The sequence below is a fragment of the Petaurus breviceps genome, unplaced genomic scaffold (genome assembly GCF_028583685.1).
Source record: "Petaurus breviceps papuanus isolate PSGF00001 unplaced genomic scaffold, PetGlider_PUasm1.0 37, whole genome shotgun sequence".
In the NCBI taxonomy this organism is placed as follows: Eukaryota; Metazoa; Chordata; class Mammalia; order Diprotodontia; family Petauridae; genus Petaurus; species Petaurus breviceps.
The window spans coordinates 86,879,152-86,904,573 of NW_027186296.1; the positions used below are offsets into that span (position 1 = coordinate 86,879,152).

The 25,422-nt window shown below is 36.3% G+C and overlaps 1 long non-coding RNA gene across 1 annotated transcript in view; it reads left to right on the top strand.

Moving 5' to 3' along the window:
* The window catches only part of LOC138168647 (uncharacterized), a 74,430-nt gene that overhangs the window by 46,232 nt on the left and 2,776 nt on the right, over positions 1-25,422 (top strand). Inside the window, exons 2-3 of the long non-coding RNA XR_011170170.1 lie at positions 23,603-23,687; positions 23,783-23,831. This is a non-coding gene — a long non-coding RNA (uncharacterized lncRNA). The remainder of the gene's footprint in view (positions 1-23,602; positions 23,688-23,782; positions 23,832-25,422) is intronic.

Here is a 25,422-nt window from a genome sequence, read left to right on the forward strand (position 1 = left end):
CATACTGTTGAGTATAAGAAAGCAATTGTAGAGGAGTCACATGGCAAGAATCTTGCAGTTTTCTGTAAAGAAAACTTTTGGATCTTCGAATAAATAAGCCCTCCCCTGAAAATAAGACCTCTGGTGTTTTTCTGTCCAAAAAAAATAAGACAGTGTCTTATTATCGGGGAAACACGGTATATATATGCATATGTTAGTGTACCTATACAAATATATATATGCACATATATAAATATACACATACATAAACATACATACACACAGAGGTGACTATGCTTCAATATATCAGGGATCTGTGATTTCATCAGTAAGGGTATTCCCTCTACCATCAGAGATTCAGATCTACCTGCAACTGAATAGACAGACTTCAAGAGTGGCTGCAGCTAAAAATGCTATCACTTCATTGTGATTAATCTCATTGAAGCTAGCTAGGCTGACCCTTAAAGCCCAGACTTGTGGTCATCCATGCATACGTCAGTTCTTGCAAGTTTGGTGGGAAAAGCCATGGCTTGGGCTCTTCTGGCATATTATTGAAGAACCCAGGGGCACCTCAGTATCATCATGTTGTACTGCACTAGGGCACAAATAACTTCAGTAATGTGCTAATACAAAATTATTTCTGTTATCATTCATAGCTAATATTTATACAGTGCTTTAAGGTTTTCAAAGTGTTTATATAAAATATATTACACATATGTTTTTATACATCTATATGTTTAATCTCATTTGAATCTATCAAGAACCCTTGCGATAGAAGTGCTGTTGTTATTCTCATTTTGTAGATGAAGAACCTGAAGCAGAGAGAGATTACATCACTTGCCCAGGGAAATACATTTGGTAATATTTGAGGCAAGATTCTTTCTGTCTCCAAGTTTAGCACTCTGTACAAGGGGAAAGGACATCGCCAAGTAAAAAGATAAGGAAAAGCTTCATAAAGAAAGTGAGAAACTGGGTAGGCAAGATAGCCCTTTGAAATGATACTTCTTAATTTGATGATGGAAAAAGAAAGGGGGGAATGGACAAATAGAAAAGAAAGGAAGAAAATGCAAGCAAAAGTGAAAAAAAAGAATAGCGATCTCATCTTGAGGAGATACATCAGTGAGAGCTTCCCAGTCCATGACTTCATCCCAAAGCCTAGAGTCTACAGGAGGAAACACTAGGTTGGAAGTATCATGTAGTAGAATCCCATTCCTCCTCTGACTTTCTATCCATCAATTAAGGTCCCTGTGCCTGAGTTTCCTAACTGATTAAATAGATATAAAAAAATCTGTCTCTCTGTGCTCTTTGGGAAAAAAATTTTTTTTTTGGTCTTGGAGAACTCTTTTTTTTTTGGGGGGGGGGATGTTTTTTTCTTTATGAATTTGTTTGTTTATTTTTAGTTTACAAGATTCAGTTCCACAATCCCTTGAGTTTCAAATTTTCTCCCCATCCCTCTCTTCCCCCCGCCCCCATGGCAGCATGCACTCAAGTATATGATCTGCAAATACTTTCACATTTAGATATTACTCCAATGATGGGAAAGAGGAAACAAAACCAAACAAGAAAAAGAAAGAGAGAAGGTAGTTTGCTTCAATCTGCATTTAAACTCTTCTTTCTAGTTCTTTCTCTGACTGTAGACATTTTTCTCCATCGTGTGTCTTTTGGAGTTGTCTTATAACCCTGCATTGCTGAGAAGAGTCCAGACCATCAAAATTGGTCATCACACATATGTTGTGTCTGTAATTGTGTATAAATTTCTCCTGGTTCTGCTCTTTTCATTCAGCATCAGTTCATATAAGCCTCTCCAGGTAAATATGAAGTCCATCTGCTCCTCATTTCTTATACAACAATAGTATTCCATTACATTCATATACCACAACTTGTTTAGCCATTCCCCAATTAATGGGCATCCATTTAATTTCCAGTTCTTTGCCACCACAAAAAGAGCTGCTATAAATACTTTTGTACATATGGGTCTTCCTCCCACTTCTATGATCTCTTTGGGATACAACCCTAAAAGTGGTATTTCTGGGTCAAAGGATATGAAATTATTTATAGCCCTTTGGGTATAGTTCTAGATTGCTCTCTAGAATGGTTGAATCAGTTCAAAATCCACCAATAATGCATTAGTGTTCCAATTTTTCCACATTCTCTCCAGCATTTGTCATTTTCCTGTTTTGTCATCTTAGCCAATCACACTGCTGAGATGTGATATCTCAGAGTTGTTTTGATTCGTATTTCTTTAATCAGTAGTGATTTAGAGCATTTTTTCATTTGTTTATAGATATCTTTAATTTCCTCTTCTGAAAACTGTCTGTTCATATCTTTTTTGATCAATTGGGGAATGACTTGTATTCTTATAGATTTGACTCAATTCTCTGTATATTTTAGAAATGAGGCCTTTATCAGAGACATTGGTTGTAAAAATTATTTTCCAATTTCCCACTTCCCCCTTTATCTTGGTTACATTGGCTTTGTTTGTACAGAAACCTTTCCGTTTAATGTAATCAAAATTATCCATTTTGCATTTTATAATGCTCTCCATTTCTTGTTTGGTCATAAAGTCTTTCCCTCTCCAGAAATCTGACAGGTAAACCATTCCTTGCTTTCCCAGATTGCTTAGAGTATCAGCCTTTATACCTAGATCATGCACCCATTTAGACTTGATTTTGGTATATGGTGTTAGTTGATGGTCTATGCCCAGTTTCTTCCATACTATATTCTAGTTTTCCTAGCATTTTGTCAAATAGTAAATCATTATCCCCAAAACTGGGGTCTTTTGGTTTATCAAACAGTAGATTTGCCTGCTGAGTCTCATGTACCCAATCTATTCCATTGATCCACTACTCTATTCCTCATCCAGTACCAAGTAGTTTTGATGAATGCTGCTTTATAAAACAGATTAAAATCTGGTATGACTAGGCCACGTCCCTAGCATTTCTTTTCATTAATTCCATTGATATCATCGACCTTTTTTGTTCTTCCAAACAAATTTTGTTACTATTTTTTTCTAGCTCTATACAGTAATTTTTTGGTAGATTGATTGGTATGGCACTAAATATGTAATTTAATTTGGGTAAAATTGTCATTTTTATTATATTAGCTTGACCCAGCCATGAGCAATTGATGTTTTTCCAGTTAGTTAGATCTGACTTTATTTTTGTGAAAAGTGTTTTGTAGTTGTGTTCATATAGGTCCTGGGTTTGTTTTGGCAGGTAGATTCCAAAATATTTTATAATGTCTGCATTAACTTTAAATGGGCTTTCTCTTTCTGTGTCTTGCTGTTGGATTTCATTAGAAATATATAGGAATGCCAAGGATTTAATGTGGATTTATGTTATATCCTGCAACTTTGCCAAATTTATTTATTGTCTCAAGTAGTTTTTACTTGATTTTCTAGGATTCGCTAAGTATATCATCATATCATCTGAAAAGAGTGATAGCTTAGTCTCTTCTTTTCCTAATTTGATTCCTTTGATTTCTTTTTCTTCTCTAATTGCTACTGCTAACATTTTTGGTATCAGACTGAAGAAGAGAGGTGACAGAGGGAATCCTTGTTTCACCCCTGATATTAATGGAAATGCTACTAGTTTATCCTCATTACATATAATACCTGCTGATGGCTTTAAATAGATGCTACCTATTATTTTAAGGAAGACTCCATTTATTCGTATACTTTCTAGTGTTTTTAATAGGAATGGATGTTGTATTTTGTCAAAAGCCTTTTCTGCATCTATTGATATAATCATGTGGTTCTGCTAGTTTTATTGTTGGTATGATAAATTATACTGATGGTTTTTCTAATATTAAACCATCTTTGCATTCCTGGAATAAATCCTGCCTGATCAAAGTGTATTATTCTTGTGATAAGTTGCTGTAGTCTTTTTGCTAATATTTTATTTAAAGTTTTTGCATCTATATTCATGAGGGAAATTGGTCTATATTTTTCTTTCTCTGTTTTATCTCTTCCTGATTTAGGTATCAATACCATGTTTGTGTCATAAAAAGAAGTTGGTAAGACTCCTTCTTCACTAATTTTCCCAAATAATTTATAGAGTATTAGAATCAATTATTCTTTAAAAGTTTGAAAGAATTTGCTAGTAAATTCATCTGGCTCTGGAGAATTTTTCCTAGGCAGTTCTCTGATGGCTTGTTTGATTTCTTTTTCAGAGATGGGGTTATTTAAGTAATTTACTTCCTCTTCAATTAATCTGGGCAATTTATAGTTTTGTAAATATTCATCCATTTCACTATGATTGTCAAATTTATGTGCATACAATTTGGCAAAATAATTCCTAATTATTGTTTGAATTTCCTCTTCATTGGAGGTAGGTTCACCCTTTTCATTTTTGATACTCATAATTTGGTTTTCTTCTTTTTTTTATCATATTAACTGAGGGTCTATCAGTTTTATTGGTTTTTTTTTCATAAAACCAGTTCTTAATTTTAGTTATTAATCCAATAGTTTTCTTAATTTCAATTTTATTAATCTCTCCTTTGGTTTTCATTATTTCTAATTTAGTATTTAATTGAGGATTTTCAATTCGTTCTTTTACTAGCTTTTTCAATTGCATGCCCAATTCATTGACCTCCATTTTCTCTAATTTATTTATGTATGCACTTAGGGATATAAAACATTCCCTAAGGACTGCCTTTGCTGCATCCCACAAGTTTTGGTGTGTTGTCTCATTATTGTCATTCTCTTGAATGAAGTTACTGATTGCTTCTATAATTTCTTGTTTAACCCATTCATACTTTAGAATTAAATTATTTAGTTTCCAACTAATTTTTAGCCTATCTTTCCATGGCCCTTTATTGCATATGATTTTATTGCATTATGATCTGAGAATGATTCATTTGATATTTCTGCACTGAATTGTGAAGACTTATGCCCTAGTATATGGTCAATTTTTGTGTATGTGCCATGTACCACTGAGAAGAAGGTATATTCCTTTTTAGCACCATTCAGTTTTCTCCAGAGATCTATCATATCTAGCCTCTCTAAAATTCTATTCACCTCCTTAACTTTATTCTTGTTTATTTTGAGGTTAGATTTATCAGGTTCAGACAGCGGGAGACTGAGGTCCCCCACTAGTATAGTTTTGCTATCTATTTCTTGCTCTAATTCCCTTAACTTCTTCTCTAGGAATTTGGATGCTATACTGCTTGGTGCATATATGTTAAGTAAAGATATTGCTTCATTCTCGATGGTGCCTTTTAGCAGGATATAGTTTCCTTCCTTATCTCTTTTGATTAGATCTAATTTTGCATTTGCTTCATCTGAGATAAGAATTGCTACCCCTGTTTTTTTTTTTACTTTAGCTGAAGCATAACATATTCTACTCCAGTCTTTTACATTTGCCTTATGCAATGTTTCAAATGTATTTCTTGTAAACAGCATTTTGTAGGATTATGGTTTTTAATCCATTCTGCTATCCACCTCCATTTTATAGGAGAGTTCATCCCATTCACATTCACAGTTATGATTACTATGTGTGTCTTTCCCTCCATCCTATTCCCTCCCCTGTTTATGCTTTTGTTTCTTCCTTCTCCCTTCCCCTCCTTAAGACTTTTCCTTTGGACCACCACCTCCCTCAGTATTCCCTCCCTATGACCCCCTCTCTTTACCTACCCTTTCCCCTTAGTACTATTGCCCTCCCTTCTACCCCACCCCCCTTCTAATACCCCCCCTTACTCCTCTTACTGCCTATAGGGCACAATGGATTTTTTTTAATTCTTTATTTTTTTAAAGCAATCAGGGTTAAGTAACTTGCTCAAGGTTACATGGCCAGTTATTTCTGGGTGTGGTGCTGAGTATCTGAGCCTGGATTTGATCCAGGTCATCCCGACACTGGAGCCGGTGCTCTTACTCACTGAGCCACCTGGCCGCCCCTAAGCAATTGAGGTTAAGTAACTTGCTCAAGGTTACACAGCCAGGTGTTTCTGGGTGGGTGCTAAGTGTCTGAGCCTGGCATTCGATCTCCAGGTCTTCTCAACACTGGAGCCGGTGCTCTTACTCGCTGTGCTACCTGGCCGCCCGGCACAATGGATTTTTATACTTATCAGAGTATGTTATTCCCTCTCTGACCCCAAGACAATGAGAGTAAATTTCAGACAGTGCTCCTTTCCCTCCCTCCTTTCCATCTATTATAATTAGTTTTTGTGTTTTTTCATGTCATAATCTTAAACTTAACTGATTATGTTGATCCCTCTTTGAACCAGAACCAATGAGAATAAAGTTCATATGATGTTCATCTCTCTCCCTCCTTCCACTTTACTATAGTATGTTTTTATGCCTCTTCATGTGGCATAATTTACCTTTTTTTTCTGCCTCTTCCTTTCCTTTTCTCCCATTACAGTCCTTTTGAACCCCTTAATAAGTTTTTTTTTTATCATCAGATTAGTTCATTTATACCCACACCCTCTATCTATGTATATCCCTTTTAAAGGTCATGATATTCATATGAATTTCAGTGTTGACAGGTGTCAGCTTCTCATATAGGGATGTAAACAGTTTGCTTTTATTGAATCCCAAGTTATCTGCATGTGTGTGTGTGTGAGTGTGTGTTTTCCTTGTGTACTTTTTTATGTCTTTCTTGAGTCTTGTAATTGGAGATCAAATTTTCCATTGAGCTCTGGCTTTTTCATCAGGAAAGTCTGGAAGTCCCTTATTTCATCAAATGACCATGCCCTTGCCTGAAAGATTATGCTCAGTTTTGGTGGGTAGTTGATCCTTGGTTTCAGTCCTAGCTCTTTTGACTTATGAAATATCAAATTCCAATCCCTCTTATCTTTTTATGTAGAAGTTGCTGGGTCCTGTGTAATCCTGGCTGTAGTTCTACGATATTTGAATTGTTTCTTTTTTCCTTCTTGCGGTATTTTCTCCTTGACCTTGTAATTCTGGAATTTGGCTACTAAATTTCTTGGAGTTTTCTATTTGAGATGTCTTTCAGGAAGAGTCTGGTGAATCCCTTCAATAATTATTTTACCCTCTGATTCTAGGGCTTCAGGACAGTTTTCTTTGACAATCTCTTGGAGGATGTTGTCCAGGCTGCTTTTTTCATCATGACTTTCTGGTAGACCAATCATTCTCAGGTTATCTCTCCTGGATCTGTTCTCCAGGTCAGTTGTTTTTCCAGTGAGACATTTTATACTTTCTTCTAATTTTTCAATCTTCATGTTTGCTTGACTGATGCTTGATGAATCATAGAGTCCTTAGCTTCAATTTGACTGATTCTAATTTTTAGTGAATTATTTGCATCAGTTTGTTTTTGAAGTTCCTGTTTTTGAGGAGGTTTTTTCTTCAGTTAGATTTTGAAACTCCTGTCCCAGTTCACAAATATTTATTTTTAAGGACTTGTTTTCTTCAGTGAGATTTTTTCCCAGTTTGGTCACTATAGATTTAAATTTATCTTCTACCTTTCTAGTTTTCCATCACTTTATTTAGTGTCTGTCTCTGTCTCTCTCTGTCTCTCTGTCTCTCTCTCTCTCTCTCTCTCTCTCTCCCTATCTTTATATATATACATATTTATATGTATATATGTGTATGTAAATAATATATAATTTATGTATATATACATATATATATGCATATACACACATATAATTTTGAATGTGAGCATTATACCCCAGGAGTCTTCCACACTACAAATGAAGGCTCATTTGTAGCATGGCAGACTTCTGGGGTGCAAATGTTCACACTTAAAATTTTAAATCAGCTCTCGAAAGCCAATATCACACACAGGGCAGATGAGACAGCCTAGCTAAAGCAGCAAGACCCCCTGAGGGAGAGATGGGAGGCAGCATATGCCAGGGAAGTTATACCACCATCTCCATCTTCACCATCTTGATAACTATATCCTCTCAAATTCTGATGATGACAATACAGAACTCTGAATCCAAGAGCTTTGGGAATAGTGGTGCTTCCAGCCCAATGTGCTCAGACATCATTCTGGAATCAGACCCTGTGGAGATATAGCCTAACAAGAGTTCCTGAAGTACAACAGTCACAGTTACTGAAGACCCCCAAAAGGAATTTCTTGCCACCAAAGTGATTGGTACTATCAAATGATGCAACACTAGAAACTGATGAGATTTTAATCAGTGGAAATTGGGTTAAAGAAAAGGAGTTAACATCTGCTTTGCTGATGCACCCTCAGAAATGTGGAACCTTTCCATCTAACTGGCAGCTGAAACCTTCCTAGAGTTGTCTTCCCCAGTGGAAGAGGAGCTCTTTGAAAGCAGTTTTATTTTTATCTTTGTAGCTAGAGGACTTAGCACAATCATTTGTACATCATAAGTGTTTAATAAAAGCTTTAATCATTCATGTCTGTAATTATTATTGGAAATAATGGTGCTATTTAAATACACAGTAATATTACTCTTGCCCAAGATAATACTATTATACTCTATGCTTTAGATGGGATCTCTTTCCTGATCAGACAGTTCCATGGAAAGGAACAAAATAACCTCGTTTTTTTTTTTTTTTTTTGTGGGAGTGTGTGTTGTGCATCTGAGCCCGTAGCATCTCTATCTTACAATTAACAATTTCAACCGTGCTCAGAAACACTGCTATGGTTAAATATGTGTGACATGTAGCCAGAGCTGTGACACTTACAAGAAGCCATTGTAATTTAGTCCCTTTGTCTTCCATGCTGTAAAAATGATTTCTAATTTACATTATTGAATATGATTCATTAATCTAGAAAATTAGTTTTGGGACAAATATGGACCACATTTCCAAATATTAAAACCTCTTGCACCTTTGCTTTTTGTTATTCTTTTGAAGAAATTCTGAGTTTGCAAGAATGTAGAGCAAATCCATTCAGCAGGGAGATTATCCACGTATTTATAAGGAGACATGCTACTTTGTTCTGATAGAGCAGCTGTGGAAGGCTTGGGACAGCTACCCCAGCATGTGGCAGAAGAACTACTGAAATGCTTCTAAAGCTTTCATTAACACTGAAACAGGAGAAATGAGTCTTATCTTCTCTCATAGGGTAGGAGAAGAGAGATCCTCCCTCTCACTTTCCTTTCTTCCTTTCCTCCTTCCCTTTCTCCTGCCTCTCCTCCCTCCTTCCTTCTCTTCTTCCTTAGGAAAAGAAGTTGATCTGCCTTTTCTTTTCTAACACTTTTCATCCATGTGGTCCTAGTCAATTCATTTTAACTCACTGATCCTTGGTTTATTCAACTGTAATAAAAAAAAATTATAACTTCTGCTCTGTTGACCATACAAGATTGTTTATAAGCTATTTATTTATAGAAATAAAATCTGTGAAAGTGCTTTGTACATCATATAGCAACATCAAGGCCCATGTAAGTGTTCCCAAGATCTACTTTGGGGAACAGAAGTTAACACATTGATCATTGCTGTTCTTTTAGCAAAATGTTCTTCCCCCTAAACCCTAAGCAGCAGCAAGTGTGTAAGAGTACTGAATGTTCATTTGTAGAATCTTGTGTGAATAAATGAGAGCCTGGGAGAGGACTAAAGGGTCTGTCCACTGAAGATGATGATAGAAATAATGAAACACTCCAAAATTAGTTGGATAGTAACAGATATAGATAGATATAGAAACATGTATGTACACATACACATGTATATATGCACATACACAGATATACATGCATAAATAAGAAGTATATTTATACACACGTGCATATTAATACATATATAGTGTATTTATGTGTGTATATACATACACATATGCATGCATAAACATTCCAATAGAATATAAGTTCCTTGAGGTCAGAAACTATTTCTTTCCTCAGCATCTAGCACCATGTCCTATACATAGGAGACAGTTAATTAATATTTGTCGAATTAAATTGAATTATGGGTAAATGAATCTCATTTGACAGATCCAAGTAGATGGCAAGTATCACTGGATACCTGGAATCAGGAAGATCTGAATTCATATCCAGCCTCCTAACCTTCCTAACTGTGAGGCCCTGAGCAAGTCACTGTGCTTCAGTTTCCTTGTATGTAAAATGGGAATAATAAATGTCCCTACCTATCAGGGTTACTGTGAAGATCAAATGTGATACTAATTGCAAAGCTCTTGGTAAACCAGAAAATATTATACAAATGCTAATTGATATTATTGTTATTTGGCTTGCCTTATATTAATCACAACAATTTTGTCCCTTACTGTATTTTAGTATTTCAAACAATTAGTCAAAAGAGATGCATCAGAGGTAGTGATTTAACAGATTTGGGATGATTGACATTACTTTAAAAAAATAAAAGAACTCATAATTTCATGAAGTTGTCCTTTCTTCATGTCCACTTCTTCAATGCTTCTCTAATTTTAATATTAAAGAATTAAAAATACTTAAAATCATAATCCATTATTCATGCAAGTCAAACACTAAAATTGCACAAAGCTTCCAGATACTCAGGTTTTGTATTGAGGAATTCATCATTTTGCTTGTTCTCTTTGAAGTGCATTATCAAGTTTATTAGGTCTTTTCATTGTCCGATTAAAGTTTTCCTTTCCAAATCCACCTCTGAGCATTTCATGTTCACAATTTGTTCAGTTGTTTCAGTCATGTCTAACTCTTCATGAGCCTATTTACAGTCTTTGTGGTGGAGACACTGGAATAGTTAGTTAGCCATTTATTTTGCCAACTCATTTTACAGATGAGGAAACTGAGGCAAACAGGGTTAAATGATTTGCCAAGGGTCACACAGCTAATAAATGTCTGAGATTAGATTTGAACTCAGGTTCTTCCTGACTCCAGTCCCAGTACTCTATCCTTTGCCTTCTGAGCATCTTTAACCTTTATTCTAATGTTCAAATATTTTTTTTTACAAATTTGGCTTTTAAAAAAATCTTTTAGTAACTCCCATTCTATTTGAGTTGAAATGATCCAAAAAAATGATCAAAAACTACCTTTTCAAGGAACTTTTGCCCCTTCTGTCTCAGTAAGTAGGTATATTGCACTCAAACTCTGACACTTAAGGTTCATTCATTATTTAATCCTACCTTATTTTCATAATCTTGTCTCACATTACTCCCCTTCACATATTCTTTTCAACCAACCTGCACTACAGCCTGGACACTGCACTTTCTGCATCCCAATAGCTTTCATGTTATTCCCAACACCTGCCCTCATCTCTGCTTATCAAAATCTTTGTCATCTTTACACTTTCAAAATCACCTCCTACATAGATCTTTTCCAATTTCCACTAGTCAGAAAAAAATTCTGTACTCCATAGATCTCTCATAATACTATTTTTTCCTCTGCTATGTACTTATCTTAGTCTCTCTCCTAATTTTCAATTCCAAATTGCCAACTGCCTATTGAAAATGTGACTGTATACATCCAAGATATCTCAAATTCATATTCAAAACTGAACTTATATTTCCCTTCTTCCAAACATTCCTATTTCTGTTGAAGATACTACCATTTTCCCAGTTTCTTAGGTTGGTAATCTCATTGTTTCCTCAACTCTTCAGTGTCTCTCATCCCACATATCCAAATATTCCCAAACCTTGTAGTTGCTACTTCCATTATATCACTTATGTCCTACCCCTTTTCTCTACTTAAATGGCTACCACCTTAGTTCAGGCCTTCATTATCTCTCATCTAGATTATTACAATTGCCTCTTAATCAGTTTCCCTGACTCAAGGTTCTGTAGACTCCAGTCTGTCCCCTACACAGCTGCCAAAGTGATTTTCCTAAAACACAGATCTAACCATGTGACTTGAAACCATATTATGTGAGAAAAAACTAAGGAAGCTATTCCCCTAATATAAACTCATTGAGGGTGCAGACTCTTTCATTTCTACCTTTATACATCTCCACTACCTAACCCAGAGCCTCACGTGCCAGAGTAGCTTGAGAGCTCTTTGTTGAATTGAATGAAATAGAATTTGGCCTGGAGAACAGAACCTTTCGGTGGAGGAGGAAAGGTAGGATATGATAATTATCCTCAATCAAGACTTGAGACCATAGATTGTACAATTTAGAACCAGAAGGAACCTTAAAAACCATTTAGTCCAGGGGGCGGCCAGGTGGCTCAGCTAGCAAGAGCACTGGCTCCAGTGTTGGGATGACCTGGCGATCGAATCCGGCTCTGACACTTAGCACCACACCCAGAAATAACTGGCCGTGTAACCTTCAGCAAGTTACTTAACCCCAATTGCTTAAATAAAAAAAAAACATTTAGTCCAACCCTATCATATTTATAAAAGTACAAATTGAAGCTTAGAGAGATTACAGGTGGCTTGGATTCAAATTTGAGCCCTCTGATCTCAAGTCTAGTACTCTTTAAATAACACCATGCTTCAGAGGACAGAATTAGGACAATTTAGTATGAAAAGTAGTTATTTGTATTACTTCTCTCCCTCCTTCCCTCCCTTCCTCCCCCCCTCTCTCTCACTCTTTCTCCCCCTCTGTTTCTCAATCTCTGCCTCTATTCATCTGTCTCTCTTTCCTCCATTTCTATGCCTGTCTTTGTGTTTTAAGAACTTTCTAATAACCATTTAGGTCCCTTTGCATAGATTATGAAATTATCAGTCCATTTTACTTGAATTGTTCAAGAAAATGCTGGCTGACAGTCTCTCTGGACTTCAGCACAGGATTCCAGTATTAGGTGGAAGGTGGACCTCTAAGGTCCCTCTCAACTCACATTCTACAGTTCCACAAAGGAGAAAAAAGATAGGGAGAAGGGGAGGAAAACAAGAGGGGTAGCTTCAGGGTTAGGAAGGAATTGGAGAAAAATTACTTTGACTGTATCTGCCTTGTTGTTTTTGGGCAGAAAGGTTCTTAAAGGTGGGAAGGCATCTTTTGTCTATGAGTCAGTTGTTGACGCTAATAATAAAGATGAATCCACTTGCAATGGCTGTGGCTAGGAAAGTATAAAGTTTTCATGCTTGCATCTGGACACACTAAAGAAACATTTTCATTTCCTATCAAGATAATTTATTGTGGAAGATTGGAAGACTTTGCTTAGAAAACACGTTTTCTCTCAACAGCAAAGATAGTACAAGTAATAACACCCCACAGAAACTTATGATTTCAGTCACCAGATAAGAGTTCCATGGAGAGTGATGATTTTGACCCTAAGATGGGGTTTCCAAAGATGAAATAGTCTGGGTTTGCAGTTCAACTTTTTTTCACTATGTGACAATGGCCTATGTCATCCTATACTGTGCTTCTTGCAACTTACTTATCCCTGAAATATAATAAAAGAACAAATTTTAAATCAGGGTTCAGAGGTTTGAATTTTTCATACCCAAACACTGGGTCTGCATAGCTAAAATGGTGAGTCAAACAGAATTCATTCAATCATTCATTTAACAAATTTTTACTGAATGTCTGACACACACATAGCACTATATTTTCTTCCTTGAAGGGAAAACAAAGAAACATAAGACTGGGACCCTGGAACTTTAGTATGCTTAGGAAACAAAGATAAATACACATGCATGTACACTAATCCTCATTATATGATAACTGCCATATGAATAGTGCAGATGAAAAAAGTTATTGGCAAGAAGAGTAGAAAGAGAAGGAGGAGGAGGAGAAAAAGAAATTATTTTAACTACTCTTATCAAGAAAAGTTTTATGGGATCTTTGATCTAAACCTCGCTATACAAACAGAACCTAGCTAGGGAAACTGTTAAGAGTTACTTAAGCAAATATCCTGATCAAATGCTAGTGCCCTCTCCTCAGAATTAGCTTTTATTTTAACTACTTTGCATAGATGTGTTCATTTCATGTTTATTTTATTTTATATGTGTATGTGTGTATCATATATTTATCTATATCTATATGTTCTGTATAATATATATGTTGTTCAGTCATGTCTGACTCTTTTTGACCCCAAGAATCATAGTGTCAATAAAATTTTCTTGGCAAAGATACTGGAGCAGTTTGCCATTTCCTTCTCTGTAAAACTTGGACTCAGTCAAAAGGCCACACGCAAGGACCTAGAAGGAAACATGTGTCCTTGAGGCTGCCGGTTCCCCATCCTTGGCCTAGCATATAGTAAGTGGTTATTAAATATTAATTGGTTGGTTGACTAAAGGATGATTGGGGTTTGGATTAGGTTTTTTAAAAAAGTCACAAAAGTGAGATATGTAATCTTACCCCCTACAAATACCCAAGAACTATCTGCATTTTCTTCTAGGATTTTGAGTTTCTGGTTATTCTAACTTTACCATAAAGAGTATTTTTCTTTCTTTTTTATGATTTATTTTATTTTATATTTTTGTTCTTGTTTAATTTATTTATTTTTAGTTTTCAACATTCATTTCCATAAGATTTTGAGTTGCAAATTTTCTCCCTGTCCTTCCCCTGCCCACACTCCAAAATAGTGATCCTACTGTACCCCCTTCCCCCAATCTGTTCTCTCCTATATTTTTCCCCATCCCCCCTCTAACTTTCTAGTAGGGCAAGGTGGATTTCTATATCTCAGTCCCTGTATATTTTATTTCCCAGTTGCATGTAAAAAAAATTAACAACAATTGTTTTAATATTTGTTTTTTTTTTAAACTTTGATTTCCAGATTCTTTCCCTTCTTCCCTCCTTACCCACCCTCACTGGGAAGGCAAGTAATTCAACATAGGTTATACCTGTGTAATTATGCAAAACATTTCCATAGTAGATATATTGTGAAAGAATGACTTTATTTTCCTCCATCCTATCCTACCCCCCACTTATTCTATTTTCTACTTTGACCCTGTCACTTTTCAAAAGTATGTGCTTCTAACTATACTCCCTTCTATCACCCCCCTTATCCCTTTCCCCCCTACTTTCCTGTAGGGTAAGATACCCAATTTAGTGCATATGTTATTCCCTCTTTCTTATTTTTTGGCAACATATTCAGAACTAATAACAGATTTTCCTTTTCTGTCATTTTTGAAGGTTTTATCTTGGAAAGAATTTAACTTCAGACAGTCATACAGAAATCAAATAACAATGATGCAGAGCTGACTACTAGGCCCTTCATGTTCCTCCTCAGACAGTACTTGAACCATAACACTTTTCCGATCTAATATACTATAGAAAACAGGTTTGCTTTGCTTAAAGAGGGACTTTCTCTGAGTCAGATTCCAAAGAAAGACATTAACCAGTCTTTGTATTACTGTTAGACTGCACTAGAAAGCTAGCCTGAGACTTAATGGTACAAAATACAGGGGTTAGACTATGGCCAATCAATAAATGCCCACTTTACTAAGTGAGTTGCCAGGGTCTATACTGTTCATTTGTTTTTTTTTTCATTGCACCTCTCAAAGTACCTTGCGAATGGCCCAAGATGTAAGTCATTTAGGCTAACTAGGGCTTTGCCCCAAAATGTTGGATTCACTGATTACAGAGAGTACTTGCAGTGTTCCAGCAGGACAGAAACACAGAAACTTAGCTCCTAGCTAGTATAAATAATTAAAATAAGGAGCTACTCAATGGCATGCTAAGCTCCCACTCCCCCTTGGCTTAAACTGGAAAAAGAAACCTTCTGTTACCCTGTTCTCCCACTCTTCCCATCTTCTCAGTGGTGTTTAACCTGCTACCCTAAGTCTATATGTCCCCTCCATAGGATTGTACCCCACTCTGAATCCTAAAATGTCTGAGATAATTCCACATTTAGAACCAAAGCACAGAATCCCCATGTTGCAGTTTCATGATAGCTTAAGGATTATGTAGTCCAGTCTCTTCATTTTCTAACTGAGGAAGTTGAAGCCCCAAGAAAAGTGACAGAGCAAGCCAATTCAACTGAGATCTTATTTCATGCTCCTTGCCCCCAGGATGTGGCTTGTGGTAATGACTCCTGGACAAAAAACAACATCTTAGTTATTGGTCTGTACCTGTTTAATAGTTAATAAATGTTTCTTGAAATGAACCGTTGAAACAAATTAATACATTTTCCTCAAAGAAGAGCAAATCTTCCTATTCACCATTATAAGACAGTTTGGTGACTGTCTTATAACAAAACTCAGTTCAAATCCAGTCTCAGATATGTACTCACTAAGTGTGTGACCCTGGGCAATGTCACTTAACCTTTGTTTGTCTCCATTTCTTCACCTGTAAAATGGGGCTAATAATAGCATCTACTTCCCTCCCTACCTACAGGATTGCTATAAGGACCAAATGAGATCATAATTACAAAATGCTTAGCATATAGTAAGTACTATATAAATGTTAGCTGTTACATTATTTTTAACTATTACCATCATATCAACACTGAAATCTAATACCTTTTACAAACTAAAATGGAGATAATGACTTACCACCCATGGGATGAGCTGTTTGATATTTTTGCCATATGTGGCAGGGCTGAGTTTATAATGAAGTACCTAGTCTATGCTCTATTAATTCATTTTCCTTTCAACCCATGGTTCAGGTTTGTCCCATGGGCAGACAGGATACAAGATAAAGCCAACTTGGCTCATATGCATATCAAATCTATGACTTTGGCTTGGACTCTGTAGTTCCTTCCAGTCTCACATTCCTAGAGATTTTATTGAATCACCGAAGGCAAGAAACAAAATTCATACTGGAAAATTAAAACTGTAGGGACATAAAAAGTCATCTTGAGAGATCAGACACATAGTCTATCCCAAGTTAAGAGCAGCCCCAAATCATAGACTTATAGATTTGGAAGGGACCTTTGTAGCCATCTGATCTAACCCTTACAAGAATATGAATCTCCACTATAGTACATCCAACAAGTGATCAGCTTGAAGACCTTAAGTGAGGGGGAGTCTACTATCTTTATAGCATATTATATATTTTCTCTATGATACATAATATATTCCTTTCTAAAATTATAGATTACATATAATATAAACATGTTAGAGGAAAAGGAATATTTGTGTGTATATATACATACATATACATGTACATATGTGTGTATATGTATCTATATAGAGTTGTGTTATGTCCCTATGTATACAGTGACTATAAAGAGTCCTAGCCAAAGGTCATGCTATGCATAGGAACCAATTTGACTTGTAACCTGACTGGCTATTGTACAAAAATGAACCCTGGATTTAAAAGAATATGAGAGTATGTGTGCGTGTAAATACCTACACAAGTACACACACAGACACACACACATTAAGGTACCTCAGTAGTTCAACACTTACATGAAAAAGAAATCCCACTATAATACATGTAACAAGTGATCAGCTTGAAGTTCCTTAAGATGAAACCACTATATATGTGTATATACATATATGTATATATGTAGATGGATAGATATACATATACACATATGCATATATACATTTAGCTACAAGCATATAAATATTGATATGTACATATATTATGTGTGCATATATAATGATATACATAGTTGGATATGTCTATATATCTTGAATATGTAATATTTAGCTTATATGTTATATATCTACCTATCCATAGGAGATATCATATAAATAGGGGATTCCCCTTCACTTAAGGTCTTCAAGCTGATCACTTGTTATATATATTCTAGTAGGGATTCTAATTCATGTAATGGTTGAACTCAACTACTGAGGTCTCTGTGTGTGTATTTGATGAAAACAAACATAAATTTGACTCTGCAACATACAGTAATTGTTCCTAGTTTTGCTTTCATGAGCCAAATAGAAAAATTCTCTAGTGCCTTTTTCATAAGGCATTCAAATACTTGAAGATAGCTTTCATATCTACCACCGACTCTCCTCCAAGTTAACAATCTCTTGTTCTTTCTTCTTTGAGAATGGACTTAAGAAGACCCTTCACTAGGTTAGTTGACTTCTGTCAGTATTTTTAGATTACCATGATCCTCCCCAAAATGGGGGACCCAGAACTGAACATAATAGCCCTGAGGAATAAGCATTTAAAACCCTTGGTTGCAATTCCCCGACATCATCCTGAAAGGGTAAGAATATTGCAGCTCCTCTTGGGAACTATTCCTGGTCATCCATCTATTTGTCCAAACCCTATTTGACTCCATTTATATTTGCTGCCCAGACTTGCTCTTGAGGGCATGAGTTTTCTACATTTATCACCCTGCTTTATAGCGGAGTAGTCTCTTGTACTTGGCTGACTCATAGCAAACTCAGCAATAATGATCACTCTTTATGAAGGGTGAGTTAAAGAGACTCTCAGTAGTCATTATTCCTAATTGTAAAAGATGACAAGTCAAATACTCTTATAGTTAACTAAACCATTGGTATGTAAGCATATCATATCAGCATCACAGTGAAGGACTTTGTAATTTGAGCAGTTAATGGACAGAGGACTGTCTATAATGATTGTACTCTCAACTTTTAGTTCTGCGATTAAAACAAATCTCTCCAGATCCAAGTACATATTTGATGCCCAATAAAAAAGGCAGCATTATGTAGAGGAAAATTCTTTGGACTAGAAACCAGAAAATCTGATTTCTAATCAGAGTTTTGCCACTAACTTACTAGTCATTTTTTATAGTTTTCTTACTTTGGGGGGAAGGGGGAAGGCAAGGCAATTGGGGCTAAATGACTTACCCAAGGTCATACAGCTAGTGTATCAAGTATCTGAGGTCAGATCTGAACTCAGGTCCTCCTCACTCCAGGACTGTGCCACCTATCTGCCCCTTCTAGTCATTTCTGTCAGGGGCTGTTTCCTCAGTAAGAAAATGAAGGGATGGGTCTACACCATTTCTAAGATCTTTTCTGAACTCAAGGGTAGGATCAGTGTTTTGACTCTAAAAAGAGTTTTCTCAAGCACTTTAGGCCTCAGTTATAAAGTGCTTTGCTCAGTTTAGGTCACATTATTGTGTTTGGAATCAAAATAACTGATTTTTGACTTAGCAAATTACTATTGTATTAGAATAATAATGAAATCTGGTAGAGTCTTCAAGGCTAGGATAAAGCACTGCAAGAGGATTTACGTCAATGAATGTTTCTGAAATCCAGCAGCTGCAGTCCACCTAAAAGAGAATGGGATGAAGTGTCTCTGAACACTTACATATGTATCAGCAGGCACTCAAATTCAATAAGGATGTGCGTGCTATTCATTAGAACAAATGGAGCCCACCCTTGCATTCAACCACTTTACATCCTCCTGTTCTATAGCCAGGGGATTATGCTGGAGACATCAAGGATTACAGCTAATTCTATTAAGAAGAGATTACACTAAGAATGGATGTCTCACATGGGAGCAGAGAGGGACTGTACCTGTAATTTCATTGGCAGAGGGTTCTACCAGGGAAAGAAAGTATATATCAATAGTAGTTTTGCTATAATTTATAATCTTAAATAATTGTCAGAGGACAGAGAAATTAAATCTTTTATCCTGATAATGAGACCTACCTAGAAAACAAAATATTTGTAACTACCAACTCTATGTGCTTCTTGCTAAGTAGCCTGTCAGAGAATCTAAGAAGCTTTCACTTCTTTCCTCAGGGATTCTTATCTTTTATGTCCCCATGGCCTAGTATAGCTGACTTTTTTTCCCATTTCACTCATTTGCAAAATAAAGGGACTAGAGTGTTTCCCAATCCAAACTAGATCAGAAAAATATCAAAAAAAAAAAAACTCTTATGCCCTCCATTGTCTCAGTGAGGTGCCTCTTGGAGCCTGAAGAACACAAAGATTGGGAAGTAGGAGAGTGAAACAGAAGGGAAGGAGGAAGATTATAGAGGTCATTTTAGGTCTACCCCCTCACTTTCTGATGAGAAAACTGAGAACCAAATTGAGGAAATGTATCTTATAAGGTCACATGGATAGCAAAAAGCAGAGTGAACATTTAAACTCTTTCCCTTCTTCCTCTCCCTGTTCCACTACTGACTCTCTGGACTTCTTTCTCTACCATAACCCAGCATCCTTCTCACCCTAGAAGATTCCTCCACCACTGAGAGTTCTTCCTCTGATTAGTCAGTATTTTCTCAAGCCTCCATTTTAAGGAAGAGCCCAGATCAATGATGTTCATTCCTTCCTGGCTCTGATCCTGATTTTCCAGACTTCTTTCTCTACTATTCATCAGAAGCTTTCTCACCCTGATAGATTGTTCTTTCACTGTTTCTTAGAAGACTTTCAACCCTGAAGGTTTCCTCTTTTTTGCTGCCCTTTCACTCTGGAAGATTGCTGTAACACACATTCCTCTTCCTCACAACCAATATAAACCATGTCCCCTTTCTCTGATTGGTCAGTTTCTCCCAGAACCACAATTTTGAGGAAGTGCCCAGACCTGTCATTTTTCACTCCTCCCTTATTCTCCTGATGACTTCCAACATTCCAGATGTCTTTCTTCACCATAGTTCATACATAGAAGTTTTCTTTTAGCTATTGTCTTGTCCCTCATTAAAAAGTAAGTGCCTTGAGGACAGGGGCTGTCTTTTACTTATATTTGTATTCCCAGAACTTAAGACAGTACCTAGAACATGGTAAGTACTAAAAAATAAAAAAGTTTATGTTGACTTGATTTACCTTTTCTTGTTCATCTAAATATGGTACTGAGAAAAAGTTGATTTTTTAAAAATTCATAAAATTTAAGAAATGTCTGTCCTCTGTAGCAAAATTTATCTGGTTCTAGTCCAAGGACCTGGTTTTGAAAAATAGTAAGCTAAAGATTTCTTCAATCTTTTCCAGCTCTAACAGTCTATCATTTTTTACCAAATACCAAGTATAAACAAATAACAATACCTACTATTTTTTTTTATCTCTACCATGGACAGCACCACTTCTACCCACTCAATAAATAAAAGCAAAAGAGAATGAGGAGATGCTTTGAACACTGAAATATAACTACAGTGTCAACATACTCTGAAGGCACAGAACTAGTTTAGTGTTTTCACAGATAACTAATAATAACTGTCGCATAGAGGTATACCCCAAAATATAAAGTACTTACTAAGTACTTGATGAAATTAAAATTACAAAGTGCTCTGATGTGGGCTATCCATTTATCAAAAAATTTTTAAGGACACACTATATGACCCTGGGCATGTTGCTTAATCTCTCAGTCCCTCAAGCTACTCTCTGAGACTACATTTATGGACAAGTTACTGATCTATATAACTGAAGGGAGTTTCCAAGTCCCCATACTGATGAGATCATTTGTCTTGATCAAAAAATATTATATCAATGTACTATGTTAGCTTTTGTGGGGGAGATGTTGTCAGCACAATTAGTATAAATAAATACAGTGTAGTGGAAAGAGAGCTGGATTCAGAGTCAGGAAGACCAGAGTTCTTCTGATATATGGTGGCTGTGTGATCGTGGACCAAGGACTGTAAATTTTAAAGTCCCAAAGCAACTCTCTAAGACTGTAAGTTGCAGAGACATTGCTTACTTGCATTAATTCATTGAAAGGTCAAATAGTGAAGCTGATGCTTAAATATTTTGGCCACATAATGAGAAAACAAGTCTCACTGGAAAAAACATTGATGTTGGGAAAGATTGAAGGTAAAAGAAGAAGAGGATGGCAGAGGATGAGATGTATAGATAGTTTCATGGAAGCAATGAACATGAACTTGTGTAGACTTCAGGAGATAGTGAAGGATAGAAGGAACATGGTGTCCTATGGTTCAAGGTGTCACAAAGAGTAAGACATGACTGAATGAGTGAACAAAAATTAATAGAGGAAATTTCTACCCAAGATGTTCCCCATACCAATGAAATCATTGAAGCAAATATAAAATAAAATAAGAAAGAAAAAGTTATGGGGTATGGAAGTAGAAGAATAAGTAGGATTTTATCTTGGTCACTGAAGTTCATAAAATAACAAAATCTCAGAAGTACAAGGGAACTTGAAGGTCCAACCCACAACTGAATTATGATCCTTTTCCACAGCATTCATGAAAAGTCTTTGGTTCACAATATACTTGAAGTTCTTGAGCATCAGGGAACACCCTATACTATGTACATATTGAGGTGTGTTATCCTATTTTGGTATAAAAGTATTTCTTAAGGGTGGCTAGGTGGTACAGTGAATAGAGCACTGGCCCTGGAGTCAGGAGGACCTCAGTTCAAATGCGGCCTCAGACACTTAACACAAAAACTAGCCATGTTACCTTGGACAAGTCACTTAACCCTAATTGCCCTGCAAAAAAAAATACTATTACTAAGGGGAAGTTAGGTGGCACAGTGAGTAAGAGTGCCGGCCCCAGAGTTGAGAAGACCCAGGATCAGTTCTGGCCTCAGATATTTAACACACACACACACACACACACACACACACACACACACACACACACAACTGGCTGTGTAACCTTGAGCAAGTTACTTAACCGCAATTGCTTTAAAAAATAAATAAATAAAAGAATTTCTTTATAATGAGCTGAAATCAGTCTCCCTGGTGCTTCTACTTATTGTTCCTAGTTTTGACCTCCGGAATGAAATAGGCCCCTTTAGTATTACTCTCCAAGTCCATATAATTAGAACCTCTGATTAGATGACAGGAATGAAACTAGAGGAGAGTTTTTTAAATGGCTTATATATCTGTGTTGAATTTCTAACAAAAATATTCAACATTTCCCCCACCATTTATGCTTTAAAAGAATATCTATAGCATATGTTTTGGTATCACCTAGTCAATCAAATTTATTTGGATATCATTTTGACTTTCTGGCTTTCCCCCATTTTCCAGACCTGCCACTAAGCTGAAGTAGAATGACTAACTATGTATTTTAATCCTGTTTGAAAAAATGCCATGTTTGGAGAGCCACATTTGTTTTTTTTAAATAATATTTAATTTTTGCAATTACATGTAAAATTTGTAACATTCATTTGTAGTACCACATCTATGAAGATACTAACATATTGCATTGATCAAATTTTCAGCAACAAGAATATTGTAAGCATTATTTTAAATGGACTTTTTGTGTTTCCCTTTTATCTCTCTCTCTCTCTCTCTCTCTCTCTCTCTCTCTCTCTCTCTCTCTCTCTCTCTCTCTCTCTCTCTCTCTCTCTCTCTCTCCTTATTGACAGCAAACATAAATTTATGTTGAGTGTATTTTGTTCTTGTAAGGCAGTGGTCCTCAAAAGCCCAAGACCTTATCAAAGGAAAGGGATGAATGAAGAGATGTGTTAAAGTAAGGTTAACAAACCATAAAAGGTAGAACTTGCATAACAATTTTTTCAAGAGGGGTAAACTAGTATTTTGAATGGATCATAAAGAAAATAATAGACCTCAAGGAAACATTTAAGTCACTTCACTGAGTCTGGAAGACAGGCTTGAAGAGTAACATTGTAGTAAAGAAGTGGAAGCTATAAGTTATAAGAAGTCATATGAACCAGAGAGAGAGAGAGAGAGAGAGAGAGAGAGAGAGAGAGAGAGAGAGAGAGAGCCCAATAAAAAGAGACCAGGACTGTGGGAAGTTCAACTGCTTAGGCCAACTGAGTTTGTCAGGATAGAATCTGTTTTGCAGAAACTCATAGTACCCTAGACCCTATGGTGATAATCTTTTATCTCCTTCCTTTCTTTTCACTTATTCATGGGAACCTAAAACCATTTTCTTTGGACATGGGGTATATGTGGGTGGTAGGGGTACTATTTACCTTTCTCTTTTTAAAGTTGACTTTGTTTTTTTAAATAGTTCTACTGGTGTTTGCTAGTCAGAATATACTTACTGACGGTATAGTAGAAAGGAAGCAACTGGGGGGGGGGGCAGGGAAATATTCCCAAAGAAGAAATCAAGATAGATCTAACAGTTAGGGATTTCTCCAGAATCAAGGTCTCACAGAAAAAAGGAGGAGGAAGTGGTGGAGGAAGAAGAGAAAGAAATCAGTAGAAGGAAAAGCAGGAGGAGGAGGTAAAGATTTATTAATATTATTTATTAATATATAATATGTATATTAGTATGTTTAACTAATGAATAATTACAGATCCTTTGATAATACTTTATAGGCTGGAGAAGAAGATTTGTACTGAGAAACCCATCTGAGCAATGAGTCAGGTAATAGAATGAGGGGCAAATAGGGGTGGTTAAACAACTCTGATCACTGTCTCCTTGGCTCTGCAATACACTTCTCATTAGAAAACCATTCACTTCAAATTTCCAAAGCACAGGATGGATGTATGCCTCTAAAGTATGATTTATTCTACCATAGACATTTTAAACTCAACATGTCCAAAACTAAAATCACTTTCTCTCCCCACCCCAAATCTTCCCTTCCTCATGACTTCCCTATTATTGCCAAGGGCACTACCGTCCTCTCAGCAACCTCAGCTCATAACCTTCACAGCACAAGTATAATTCTTTCCTCCTCAATCTCTCTCAGCCCCCCCATAACCCATAACTTGTCAAATCCTGTAACTTCTACCTTTATAACATCTTTCATATGCTCATTCTTTCCTTTTACACAGCAACCAACCTCAAACAGGACTCCATTATCTCACACTGGCTCTATTGCAAAAGCCTGCTGGTTGATTGCCCTGCCTCCAGTCTTTCCCCACTCTAGTCTATCCTCCACTCAACTGTTAAATTGATCTTAAAGCACAGGTCTGACCATGTCACACACACGCACGCATGCACACACACATACACACACACAGGCACACTCAACTCCAGTCACTTCCTATTAACTTCAGGATCAAATATAAAATCCTCTAATTGGTTTTCACAGCTCTTGATAATAGGGTCCTTTCCTGGCTTACATATACCTTACTCCTCTCCACAGATTCTGTAATACAGTGCCACTAGCCTCCTTGCTGTTCCTCACATACAATATTCCATCTCTTCTAATGGAATTTACTAAGCATTTACTCTAGCCATTCTGCATACCTGGCAGCTCTGTCTCCTCATCTCTGCCTCACACCTGGCTTCCTTCAAGACTTGAATAAAGTCTCAAATTCTGTAAGAAGCCTTTTTCAGTGCTCCTTAATCTTAGAGTCTTCCTTCTGAGACTATCCCCAATTTAGCTTGTGTATATTTCATTTGTAGATATGGATTTGCATATTGTCTCCCCTATTAGACTGCAAACTCCTGGAGAGCAGAGACGGATTTTCCCCTTTCTCTGTGTCCACAGCACTTAGCTCAGTGCTTGACACATAGTAGGTGCTTGATAAATGCTGGTTGATTAATTATGAGTTAGAGGTATGAACCTTAAGTGTATCTATCAGACTATGCCCAGTCTAATTATTATATAGTGCCCATCATTGATTTAGAATTTCTAATGTGAGGCATATTATTAGGCTATTTAATAAAGGGTATTGACAATATTTCTCTCTCTATCTCTTTCTTTGGCTCTCTGTCTCTCTCTATATAAGTACATATGTATGCATATGTGTGTATGTATGTAGTTCATATGTATATATGCATGCAAGTATATGTGTGGGTATGTATATGTGTGTGTGTGTGTGTATGATTTTATATTCTGGACTATGTCTGACCCAAATCCATTTTTAAAAATTTAAAGTAGAAAGAGGGTAAATTTTTTAACCTTTCCCATTCTCACCTACATCAAATTCCCAGTGCCTTCACACTATGAAAGAACATCACTTGTTATGGGGGAAAGAAGCTGAGAGACTAATATACACTAAGGTGT